The sequence below is a fragment of the Haemorhous mexicanus genome, chromosome Z (genome assembly GCF_027477595.1).
Source record: "Haemorhous mexicanus isolate bHaeMex1 chromosome Z, bHaeMex1.pri, whole genome shotgun sequence".
NCBI lineage: Eukaryota > Metazoa > Chordata > Aves > Passeriformes > Fringillidae > Haemorhous > Haemorhous mexicanus.
Genome location: NC_082381.1, coordinates 28,257,903 through 28,269,517, shown reverse-complemented (window position 1 = coordinate 28,269,517; position 11,615 = coordinate 28,257,903).

Below are 11,615 nucleotides of genomic sequence, written 5' to 3'. Positions count from 1 at the left end.
ATTAGACAATATGTTTGATTTGGGACACTGTTTCAGTGAGATTGTCAGATATTTTTTCATCAAATATTTAAATCATGCTAAAAGAAGTGAAATACCAAGGTCAGGTCTAAAACTGTTCCATTCAAAATGCAAATGCTGTTTGACCTTCCCATGCTCTCGGTTTCTATCAGTGTAATTTTACTGGTGCAGTTTTATTATATTTGTCTCAGGATGAAGGTGCTGAAAGCATTGGATTGTCTTCCCTTGTATCTTTCTCCCCCTTCTCCACTCTTTTTTAATAAGTTTTAAATTAGAAAACATATACTAAGAGATAGTTCAAAGGCATGTTAAGGAAATTAATGTTGTGTATCTCACACACTGAAATTAGGACTGCAGGAATTGTTTCCCTTCATAAACTGTGATGACTTGCACTCACAGCCTTGGACTTAGCCACCTCATGGTAATTGCATCTGTGTGTCATATTCAGTACTACCAAAAATCACCCTCTAAAATCATTAGAAGGAGCTCTGTCATCACTTCAAAATGAGGGTCACCACTTCATGAATTGCAGCCTACATCTCTGAAGGTCTAAGTGGGCCAAGGCCAGCCCCTGCCTCCTTTTATTTTCTCCTTTGGAATCACAGTATCACCCATCCATGCTCCACAGAGCATTAATGCCTGATTACAGCTTTCCTTGATGTGTGCTTAAATGTTAGGATAACATCTAAGAAGCTGTGCTTTAGGGTGTTCCAGAGAGGTCTGATCCCTTAAATTCCCAGGCAGTGAAGTCACATGTAAACAGGAAATGCTGCTCTAAATAGTCTGCATTTTACTTGGGAGGTTAAATTGTTAGCCTTCATTTTCAACTTGCTCTTATTTCATAGCAGATTTTTAAACTAAAGATGGAAATAAAACCAGGACTAGAAGTATTGCTGCACTGCAACTTTTTACCCAACCCAGTGTGATTAAAGCTGCCATGTGCTTGTATTTATACATTTACAAAATTTTAAATATTTGCAATAAATTTCAAGCATCTCCTGGTTGAGAAGAATGGCATGTAACCTTTGTATATAAACCTTGGAGAAATGTTCTTTAAACTCCATGAAGGAATTAATTCTCAGTCACTTCAGGGTGATCTGTTCTGAGTGAGACTGCTGCCAGACACTGTGCATGGTCCACAAAACACTTCTCAGCTCTACGAAGAAAATTTGGGATAGTTCTCTTTTTTTTTTTTTTTTTAACCAAATGGGAATATAATCAGTGTTCCTAGCTTTTTATTACTTCTTTTTACTGAGCCATACTACACACCTAGCACTGTTTCCTTATGCTGTTGAATTTCAGGTAGGAGTGAGGGGTAGTGGTGGATAAACTAAGAGATCCCTGGCACAATGATAACATCTGCTCAAATAAAGCCAACAGCATCCCAAGATGCACACACACATTTATCAGCCACGAGATTTGGAAAATGGCCTTGCTCCAGCTGGAGAAGCCTCGTTTGGAGGACTGCTTGCAGTTCCTCACACTCAGCTCTGGAATGGCTCACACAGCAAAGGGGAGAATAGAGCATATGGCTGTGAGAGAGATAAAAGGACCAGGAGATAATTGATCTCTGGAAAAGCAGGAGAAAGTGCAGGGGTGTGACGTCTCCTGAGAAAGGGGGACATGCAGCAGCATCTCAATGAGGTGACACGAGGTGTGCAGAAGCCTGAGTGAGTGGCTGTGGAGCTGGAATGAGCCAGTGCTAAATGAGGGAGCAAAGAATTCTGGCAGCATTTCCTTACAAGACAGTGAATATAACATGAGAGATTAAGCTGCTAACGTCATCGGCAGAAAGGCAATTCAGAAAGTCTGACAGTTGGCAGGAGGGCATGGACATTAGTAAAGAAATAGAACAAAAGCAGGTAAATCACAGGGTGTGTTGTGTTTTCCCCTGCTACATTAAAATTCCCTTCCTGCCAGGAAAGGATGCAGCCCCTGAGAGGGCAAGACATGTGGGACACCACAGCAAAGCCAACTGGAGAGCCACCAAGGCAGTCACCAGATCCAGAATTTGAATTTTAGAAGCCTTTAATACTTCAATCTCCAGTTACAGCATCAAAACTGCTTCCAGGGGGCCCAGGACTGATAGCACTCCATGGATCAGGTGAGGGACACAGAGGTCTTTTCCTCTAGCACTGGTGCTCAGCAGTGAGAGTTTTCACCCTCAGGGCATGGGACCCTTCAGCGCACTCCCCTGTGAGCCACCATGTGTCCCCTGGGGGGAGAAATTCTGCTGGAGCCAGGAAATAAACAAGTGGATGGAGTGGATGGAGTGGATGGATGGATGGATGGATGGATGGATGGATGGATGGACGGACGGACGGACAGGTCTGGATATGCAAAAGGGATTTGCTAAGGGGATCCACCAAATCTCCCATTTCAGCATTGGGATAGTGTTTTGCTCCCACAGCAATTCCCACGGAAATGGCTGCTGAAAAGACAATTTACTTCTGTAAAAACCCTCTTTAAAATGAGAGTGTAGTGTCATGCAACTTGTCTGAAAGGGAATCAATACAGACTTGCTCCCAAACCTCCTAAATAAAAAGCAGGAATGTTCCAAGAGGGGATGGTGTTATGGATTTTATCCAAATTCTGATGCCAGCTGTACTTTTCCTTACACAGTTATCTGCACAGCCATTTTTCCATCTCCTTATTTTTAAAAGAATGACTTTTGACTGAAGTGTCCCATGTGGGCACCCAGCAGGGTTCAGATTATGCAGCTCCCTGGGTTTATGCAGAGACAGGGAAGCACCTGTTGTCTCTGCTTGGGCCCAACAAACAGATGGAATCTCTCTCCCTGGGGGCACAGCTCCAGTTTAACACAGTGATCACAAACAACTTTCTGTTCCTAAAGCCTTGTCCAAATAAAACTAATCCCATCCCAGCTATGCTACAGCACAGATAGAAGTGAGGAACTTGTTTCTGCTACCTTGACCAGCTGGATGGAGTGCATAATGAGACCAGAATGGATTCATGGAGCATAGATAAATCATCATCAGGCAGGTGAATCTCATGGTTTGTGGGAGAAGGAATGGCTAAAAAACATTACATTGTTTTGTCACATGTGATCCATCCTGCTCCTCATCTCTCCAGGAAAAGAAAATAATTGAGTCCTTGTGGTTTTGTTCAGACAGACACATAAAGACAGGATTTGCCATGTTGTACCTGTCTGTCAATTACTTTGCCTGACCGAGTCTGGTTAATATGAAAGCATTATTATGTAAAATGATCATTTCCTCAATAGTGGCCCTAGATTTTAACTGGCAACAGTACAACCATCAGCTTTTTCTTGCATTCTAGGAGTGACTATTACACACTAGTTTTTAAATATTCGACTGTCAGAAGGCCTGCAGTCTGAGCTGAATCTTGGTATAGACAAGGCCAGAGTGGGAGAATAGTTCAGCTGTAATTCCTATTTAAAATTACAAAAAAATCAGTTAATTTTACAGTCAAACTTCCTAAAACTTTCTTCTGCTTACTTAGAAGAGTCTAACTAGAAATCAGACCCTGGGTAATTTTGTCTCCCAGGGGTTTTTGAGTTTCCAATACCACTTTAGCCAGTTTTTAACAGGCTCTTGTGTAATAAGTGCATTTGTATGGAATGTGCTGTTATCACAGCAACTTGGAAAAACTCCAAGGTTTTCCAGTGTTGGATTGTGGTGGTTGGGTTTTGTTGTTGTTGTTGTTTTTAAATACACATTTTTTTAGCAATATTTCCTCTGCATTCTATCTCCAAACCCTCCAATAAATTCTCAGCAAAATTTTCACTGACATTGAAATGTCACTGTAAAATCAGTGATGAGGTGTTTGGATATTTTTCTGAGATAGAAGGTGGCTTAACTGTTTAAAAAAAAAAAAAAGATTGTTAGATTTTTTTGGGATGTTTATATATTTTTTCCATAGTCACCATCTAATTCTATTTCAGACAGACACGGGTAGGAATAGGAGGGCTCAGGGCTCAGTTCTGTGCCCCTTCACAGTGATGGGTTTAAAACCTTGGTCTTACAACACTTTTTGGTACCTTCACAGAAGTTTTACAGATAGGGAAAGTAAACCTTGTGTGGAAAAGCAAAATATTTTCAGGGAGAGTGTAACTGTGGAAGTTGTGATCTGCCTTGTCTCTCTTTAAAAATAGGCAAGACTGGATTCACAGTTTGTTCTCGACTTTAAAGGTTGACCTAAAAGAGAAGTTCAAATGCTGTTAGAGGCTGAGAATGTGATCTGTCCCATCACAGACCTCTTCTGTCACCACCAATGCAGGGGTGTCATGCAGCTGAGGTTCAGGATGAGGAAAATACCAGGACCTGCTGATCTAAAAGTGCCCTAAAAATCCTGGGATATTTCTGTAAGAATGCACCATCCTCATCCTCACAACATAGTGGTGGTTTTCTGTGTCCCTGAAAACTCTTTTCAAACCTTCAACAGAAACAAAAATGCCTAAAGATGAGATAAGAGATTTACTTATTACTTTACAGTAACTATAATAGCTAAAGCCTTTTTCAGTGTGAAGTGATTTAATACTTCAAGTACTGATGTGAAACTAAGACAGGAAAATAAAAATAAAAAATGCAGCCTACGTTTACTACATTTTTTAAATCCAGGCTCCTCTCATTTCTTTGGAGACTTGCAAAATGAACCATCAATCTCAAATTATCACCTCTTTTTCTAACTTGGTTTTATGCTGTCAAGTAACTGAAAAGCACAGTCAGCATAGGTGTTTCTGGGAACATCTCACCCTATATTTTTCTCAGCTTCTGTATAGTTAAGGAGACACATATTGTTACTTGGTTTTGGATCAGAACAATAATCAGTACATGGGAAGGGAGAGTGGTTCCTAAACTCTCCTCCAAACATCTCTCCAACAGAGATGTTGAGGTGCAATGAAGCTGACCTGGAGTGCAAACCCTGAACCCAGACCTGGTGGCTTTTTCTCTGGCATTCATGGCAGTGTCTGTCTTTTAGGCTACCTTCCAAGCACAACAATATGGGTCCGAAGCTAACACTGTTACTGGATTTTGAAGGAATCACAGAAGTTTCATGGCTTAACCCCTCCAGGAGTGTTTGACACCAAGGTGTGGGAATTGCAGGAAACAACCCACAGGTTATAACTCTTTGCAGTGCCCAGTCTGTAAATGGGACAGTCTCTCTGTTCATAAAGTTAGATAGAAATAGCAAAGTACTTGGGTCTTATGAATGCCAGAAAATGAATTAGTCTACAGTAAAGTTCCCAAAGAAATGGAACTGTTGTCACCAAAATTGTGAACATTTTTTCCACCTAAGAATTTGAGTGGAAGATGTAGGCCATGAGGCACAAAGGTCACTGGTTAGGGGGGGTCTCTCTGAAGTCTGGTTAAAATAGCAGGTTAAAAGTTGAGAAAATGCTCTGCCCTCCCATTCATCCAGGGAGCAGGGGAAGAATGGCCTGCAGGTCAGAAATTCTGCATCACTGAACTCTTAATTCTGTAAATTTTGGTTGAGTTCTGGGTTAAAGACCCCTACCACCCATTGTTTCAAAATTCACCACAGCCGAGAAGAAAAAAATTCCATGGGACTGCTCTATTTTTTCTTGAAGTGTGGCTGTGGCAAGAAGAAACCAATGATGAACCAGGATGAAATATGAAGGAGTATTTTATCCAGAAAATGTTAGGAGAGGTGTTTTAGGGACTTCTGAAACTCCTGAAATCTTCCCTTCAAAAAGACAGAGCAAGAAATCCAGCACAGGTTTTGCTTTGGGCAGATCAGCTTCTTCCAGCAAATCATCCTAATGAGGAGTTTGCTGAGAAGTCTGAGGAACAAAATCCCCTGGGTCCCCACCCTGGCCTTCCACTGAGGAGTAAAAAATCCTGTAGCAGAAAATTCAAATCAGTTTACCCTGATACAAAGCCTGACTTTAATTTCTGTGAAGGCCTCGGGAGAGAGAATGACCTTTATAAAAAATCTCCCAGTGATTGAACTCTTCAAAGGATATTTGCCAGGAAACTGTAGAACAGGCTCTTCAAAAAGTTCCAATTTTGAAGTGCTCATTACTTTCCTACAGACATATTGTGCAGAGATGTGAAAAATTGAGTTTGTATAGAAGCCAACAAGGAAAATTTTCAAAGACTTTTCCAGTGTTTAGCTGTACTAAGAAACACTTTTGTTGTTGTTGTTTTTAAAAGGGTATAATGAAGAATGTGAGAGGAGGAAGTAAAGAAGGAAAGTTTCCCACACATCTGTGTCCTGTGCCTGAGGGAACTTGGTGAGAGATGAGCCTTGTGTTTCCCTGAGAGTGAGGATAAATGGAATGCTTCATCTCTGCCTGACCTTCTGCTGTCACAACATTTTAGGGAGCTGAATCCACATGAGAGCTGGATCCTCTAGCTGCATCTGACTTTACAAGTTCCTGGGTCACCAGGAAGACAAGGGACAAGCAGAACACAAGAGGGGAGACCTCGGAGTGTCACCAAACAGGCCGGGCTCCTTGCTCTCCTGAAGACTATGGGGATTTGGGAATTTGTATTGGTATTAATATGCCAATGCCAAAGGTCTCTCAGGAGACATGGAGCAGCAACAAAGATTCACTGTCACTGTCAGTCCTGTGCATGACAAGCCCTGCCAACAAACAGATGAATTTTCCCTGTTCCAAGGCTGAGTTTTGTCTGTGGCAGGTTTGGGAGGCCAAGAATGATTTCACCCCTCCATGGTCCCTCTGCACTGCTCCTCCCCACGTCTCTGCTGCAGCTTTCCCTGGCAGCAAACCCCAAACAGGAGCTGCAGGTGGAGACTCATCCTGCTTGGCAGTTCAGAGAAATCATGGAAACCATGCAGGGCAGCTGATGAGTTTCCAGAGGCAGCACTCTGCCTTCTAAAGGGGTATAAATACTCACCTTGGTCAATTCTTCCACCTGCCACGTGTGAGGGACACACCAAAGTTTTTGTGCACGTTTCTACAAGGACCTCAGTGCAGCCTCTGCCTGGCTGTGCTTGTGTGTCACCGACATGTTTAGGAAAAATCCTTTCCTTAGGATTTTTCCCTCCTGAGAAGCTGAGAGGCCTCAGGAACAAACTGTAAACAATTCTTATCTGCTGCTGTGGAATGCAACAGGGGGAATCTGTGATTGGTCTCATCTGGTTGTTTGGAATTAACATCCAACCACAGTTCACCTGTCCAGACCATCTCGGTCCGAGACAAGCCTTTGTTATTCATTCCTTTCCTATTCTTAGCTTAGCCTTCTGATGAAATCTTTTCTCTCTGTTCTTTTAGTATAGTTTTAATATATTTTCTATCATAAAATAATAAACCTAGCTTGCTGATACATGGAGTCAACTTTCTCGTCTCTTCCTTCATCCTGGGACCCTTGTGGACAATACTACACTTGTGGGTGAGGTTTTTTGTGTGTTTTGCAGGAAGACATGAATAGCTTTCAGGCTCCCTTGCTCACCTGGTTGGATATTGTCACACTCGGGCACTGTGCTGTTCTGTGCTGGCAGCAGCAGAAACACGTGGAGTTACACAGCAGTCTTATCTCCAGTTTGTGAGTCCTTCTCACTGGGGGTTCCTTCAGATGAAATATTTATCTTGCATAAAGTGCAGCCAGACAAAACCAAATGGCCTCTGACCAATTTAAAGCAGTTGATTTCCCCCCCCACACACACACATCTTAGCTGCTTTTTACACTGAAAATGTGGTTCTGTGCAGCAAGGAGGGACAGGTTTGCCAGAGTGACCCAAACAGAAAGCCAAGTGCCAGCTCTGGGGTTATGGGTTAGGCACTGTGGCCCCAGAGACCCATTCCTGTGACATTACAAACCCTAAGTGTTAGGCAAGATAGGTATTGCATAAAAGACTGTAAACCAGAATTTTTTAGAAGGTTGAAAATTGTTGAGTAAATGTCATTTTTCCTGTATTAAGGCCAAATGGTGCAACCAGAGATTTGGCATGGAGGAAAGGAGCCTCTGTCACTGTTGGCTTCTCTTACACCTGATCATTGTCAGGAGCGTGTGTTTGATTAATTTTTATTTATTTAGGTTTCTTTGTAAAATTTGTTCAGGTTTTTGTTTTTTCTTTTCTGTTTTTCTTGGTATTGCATGAAGGATTTTCAACAAGAGCCAAGATAGACTCAGATCTCTGTGAAAGGGCTCTGGGATTTCTGGAGGCTGCTGCAGAGCACAGGGAGGACCGTGATGGAGCTGTTGTTTGAAGGGATGGGAAGGGGGATCTAAAACAGACCAAAAAGACATGAAAGGTATCCAGGGTTGGGGACACTAAAACAGAAACATTTAACACAGATATGTCTTAGTAATGGGGAGAGAAGTAAAAAGTGTCAGCAAGAAAATGCCCATGGACCTCTGCTCCCTGCAGATGTGGAGCTCTCACAGAGGAGGGATGGCTCTACCACAGCTCTTTGTTATGAGAAATCCTGTGGTGCTTAGTCCATTCTGCTCCAAATATAATGATGCTTTTTCATGAATCTGTTTTATGTGCAAAACAAAGGGGGTTTTGAGCAATTTTTTGTTTTATTTGCTTCTTCTCAATTAGCTACAGCAACCCAAAGCAGGACAACTGAAATTTAGGTTTCTCTGACTTGACTTCTCTCTTAATTTTTTTTTCCCTTCACCTTGGGGGTGTGATGCTACTGAAAGTTGAGAAATTTTAGGAACAGCATTGTTGGAAGATTATATTCAGTTTTGAGATAATTAATAACCTTGTGGGGAGGAGAGCATAAACCATTTTAGGCAGATAGTATCAATTTGACCTAGCTTTAAGGACGTAAAAGACCAAAGAAATAAACATGTGTTTATTGTTTTTTAGAAAGAAAAAGATATGATCTCCATTATAAAAAGTAATGTGTCAAGTAAAACATTTCCCAAGTTCCTTAAATTTAATTGACATAGTCATTATAGTAAATAGAGTATAGTACCTTATGATAAGAGGAAGAAACTGAAGTATTTTTAAAGTAAATGAATACTGTTGTAGACTATAATAAATAGTGGCTTTTATTAATCCATTGATAGAGCAGGATTGTATTATTCCTACTATTTCATATCTTGTTTGTTAGCCTGGACAGACCTAAGAACTGCCAACTACTGTGTTCCAGGATGATTGGGCAGAATACTACTCTAGGGGACAGGCAAATAAACCAGCTTGTGAGTTTAGGATCTCTCCCATGTGGGTCTCTTTCAGTAGATGTTAAAGATAGCTAAAAGAGGAAAAAAAAGCTCAGCCAAAACCCCTTAGATTAAATCTTGCAACCTCAGAGAAAGTGAGTTGCAGTGAGAAGATAAATACTGGCCTATTAAGATTGACTTCTTTTTTTCCTTTTTTTTTTTTTCCAGTAAGATGTTGAAAACACTCCCAAGGAAACAATAAAGTACCTGGAGACACTGTCAGTTTTGACCACACTGACTGTAAGTGCCCCTGTTTAAAATCCTGACTCTGTACACAAGGAGATTCCCTTTTCTCTCCTCTGTGCTCCTTCCCCATCCTCAGCCTTCCCAGGCAAAGGAAAATTTTGGCTGATGTAGGGTCATGTGCTGAGGCCTTTCAAGAAGCACCAAAATATGTAAATATTTTTCTGGGTCTACCAGTAATTTCACAGTGATTCTCCAGAAAACTTGTTGTCTGGACATGCTGGAGTCTTCCATGTGTAAGGCCACGTGGATAGGAAAAGCAGGTGTGAGAAGGGCAAAACGTTTTACTTTGTGACAACAGAAATATGTTTATGACTTTTTGTTCCCCTTCCTTCAAAATCCAAAGCCTGGCAATAGCCAGAGCCGCTCTGTGAGAGGAGAGGCAGCCCAGCTGTGAGTGGGAAGGAGTGAACTGGCTGCCAGTGTCATTTTTGTTTATGCTGCTGAGAAATGGGCTTTCCCCAGGAATCAGGTGGAGGGTTTTGTTTCAATACCTACCAGAACTGTTAATCCTTTTTCCTTGATCACCACTGTGTTAGATCTGTGCTTGGGGCTGATAAAGAACACACAGTCTGTGGTCAGACTGAATTCCTCACAGCTGGTTCTGCTCCACAGAGGAGTCTTCTGCACTGAGAGAAGCCGTCTCCATTTCCTCTCTGAGCAAGTCTGACGCATTACGCTTTTGGCAAAAACAAAATCTCCCAGTGCAGAGGCTTCTCTTCTATCCCTCCCCTCATGATCACTGACTTTTCTTTTTCCTACTTGAAAACAGTTTTCTCCTTTCAAGTCTGACAGGATTTTGGAAGCTATTTGGAGAAATTAGTTATTTGATTAAAGCACTTCCCCCTCCCATCCCAGTTTCTAGAGCTTTTTGCCAGAGATCCTCTTTTTGGGGGGGATCTTCAGCATCCATTTCAGCTCCCAGACCAAAGCAGGAGGATAAGGCAAGCACAGCTTCCTCTCACCCTGGGCACTTTAGAATTCTAATCAGCTCAGGGGAAGTTTCCTCTAGGAAATTGTGAAGTGAAGCTCTCTCTTTTATCAGCCTTTCCATGAAAGTGTGGATTTGAGGATTTTTTTTTTTATCATCTCACAAACATGTAACTAAAAAATATAAGCAGTTTCTGTTAGAACTGTTGGATGCAGTATCTGGCAGATGTGAGGCTGCTACAGCTCCCTGCTCCAGGTCCAACAAGCAGTGAGGCTGAAGGTGTACCCCAAACCATTTATTTTCTTTTACATTTTATATATTCTAAAGAATTTCTTAACTGATTAAAAACATGAAAAATATGATGGTGTTATGTATTTGCTTGACTCCTCTGTGAATTACAAAAAAGAGGAGCAATAGAGAGCCAGTGTAAATTGCCAATGAGAGCAGGAGAAAGAGTGAGGCTTGAGAGAAAAGGTGAATGTGTACTAATTTAGTAAAAAGAGTTTCCATGGTTTCTGGAGATGTTTGTTCTGATGAAGAATTCGAAAGCATCTTCATTAACTAATGGGCTATTTCTGCAGTCTGGCAGGCCCCAGTTTTCAGTCTGTGATGACCCTCCTTTCCTGCACAAGGTGTTTTTGAGGGTTGCTCACAGCAGTGTGAAATGCCTGCAGATTTGTCCTCCCTGCCTCTGCGCTGTGTGAGAGCAGTTGTTTCATCTCTGCATGTCTGAATGCTAAGCCAGTTTTATCAGCAACCTGATTGGGTTCTCATTAAGAACAAAGCCTGTGTTTTTACATCCAAAATGCCATGTGTTTCTCATAGCAATTCCAGCCTATTACCCAGGCTGCATTTTTTTTTCCATGGGTATTTGCAGGCATTCAGCTCAGATCAGTGTTTCTTTTTACTTCCTCAGAGAAGCCCTAACCATTTTGGCAGTTCACATCAAGCCCTACCAGCCATGAAAATGCCAGGGGACAGATTGCAGTTTTCTTTTTCCAAGAGCAATCTGCTTTCACCCAGATAAAAATAAAAATTTAGTGTGTTAAGGAGCTATGGGAAACCTGGGGTTTTCAAAAAGGTTGGCATTAAAAATTGTGTTTGTCATTTCATGCTGAAAACCTTGTTCAGTGTGCAGAGGCAGGGCTCATCAAAAGAAGAATTTCTGAAATGGTAAATAATGACCTTTGGGTTTTTTCCTCCCAAAAGACATCATAAAAAAACATCTTTCAGTGTATAAAGTTTCCCTGTGATCAGCTCTGGTTGTGCATGTAAAA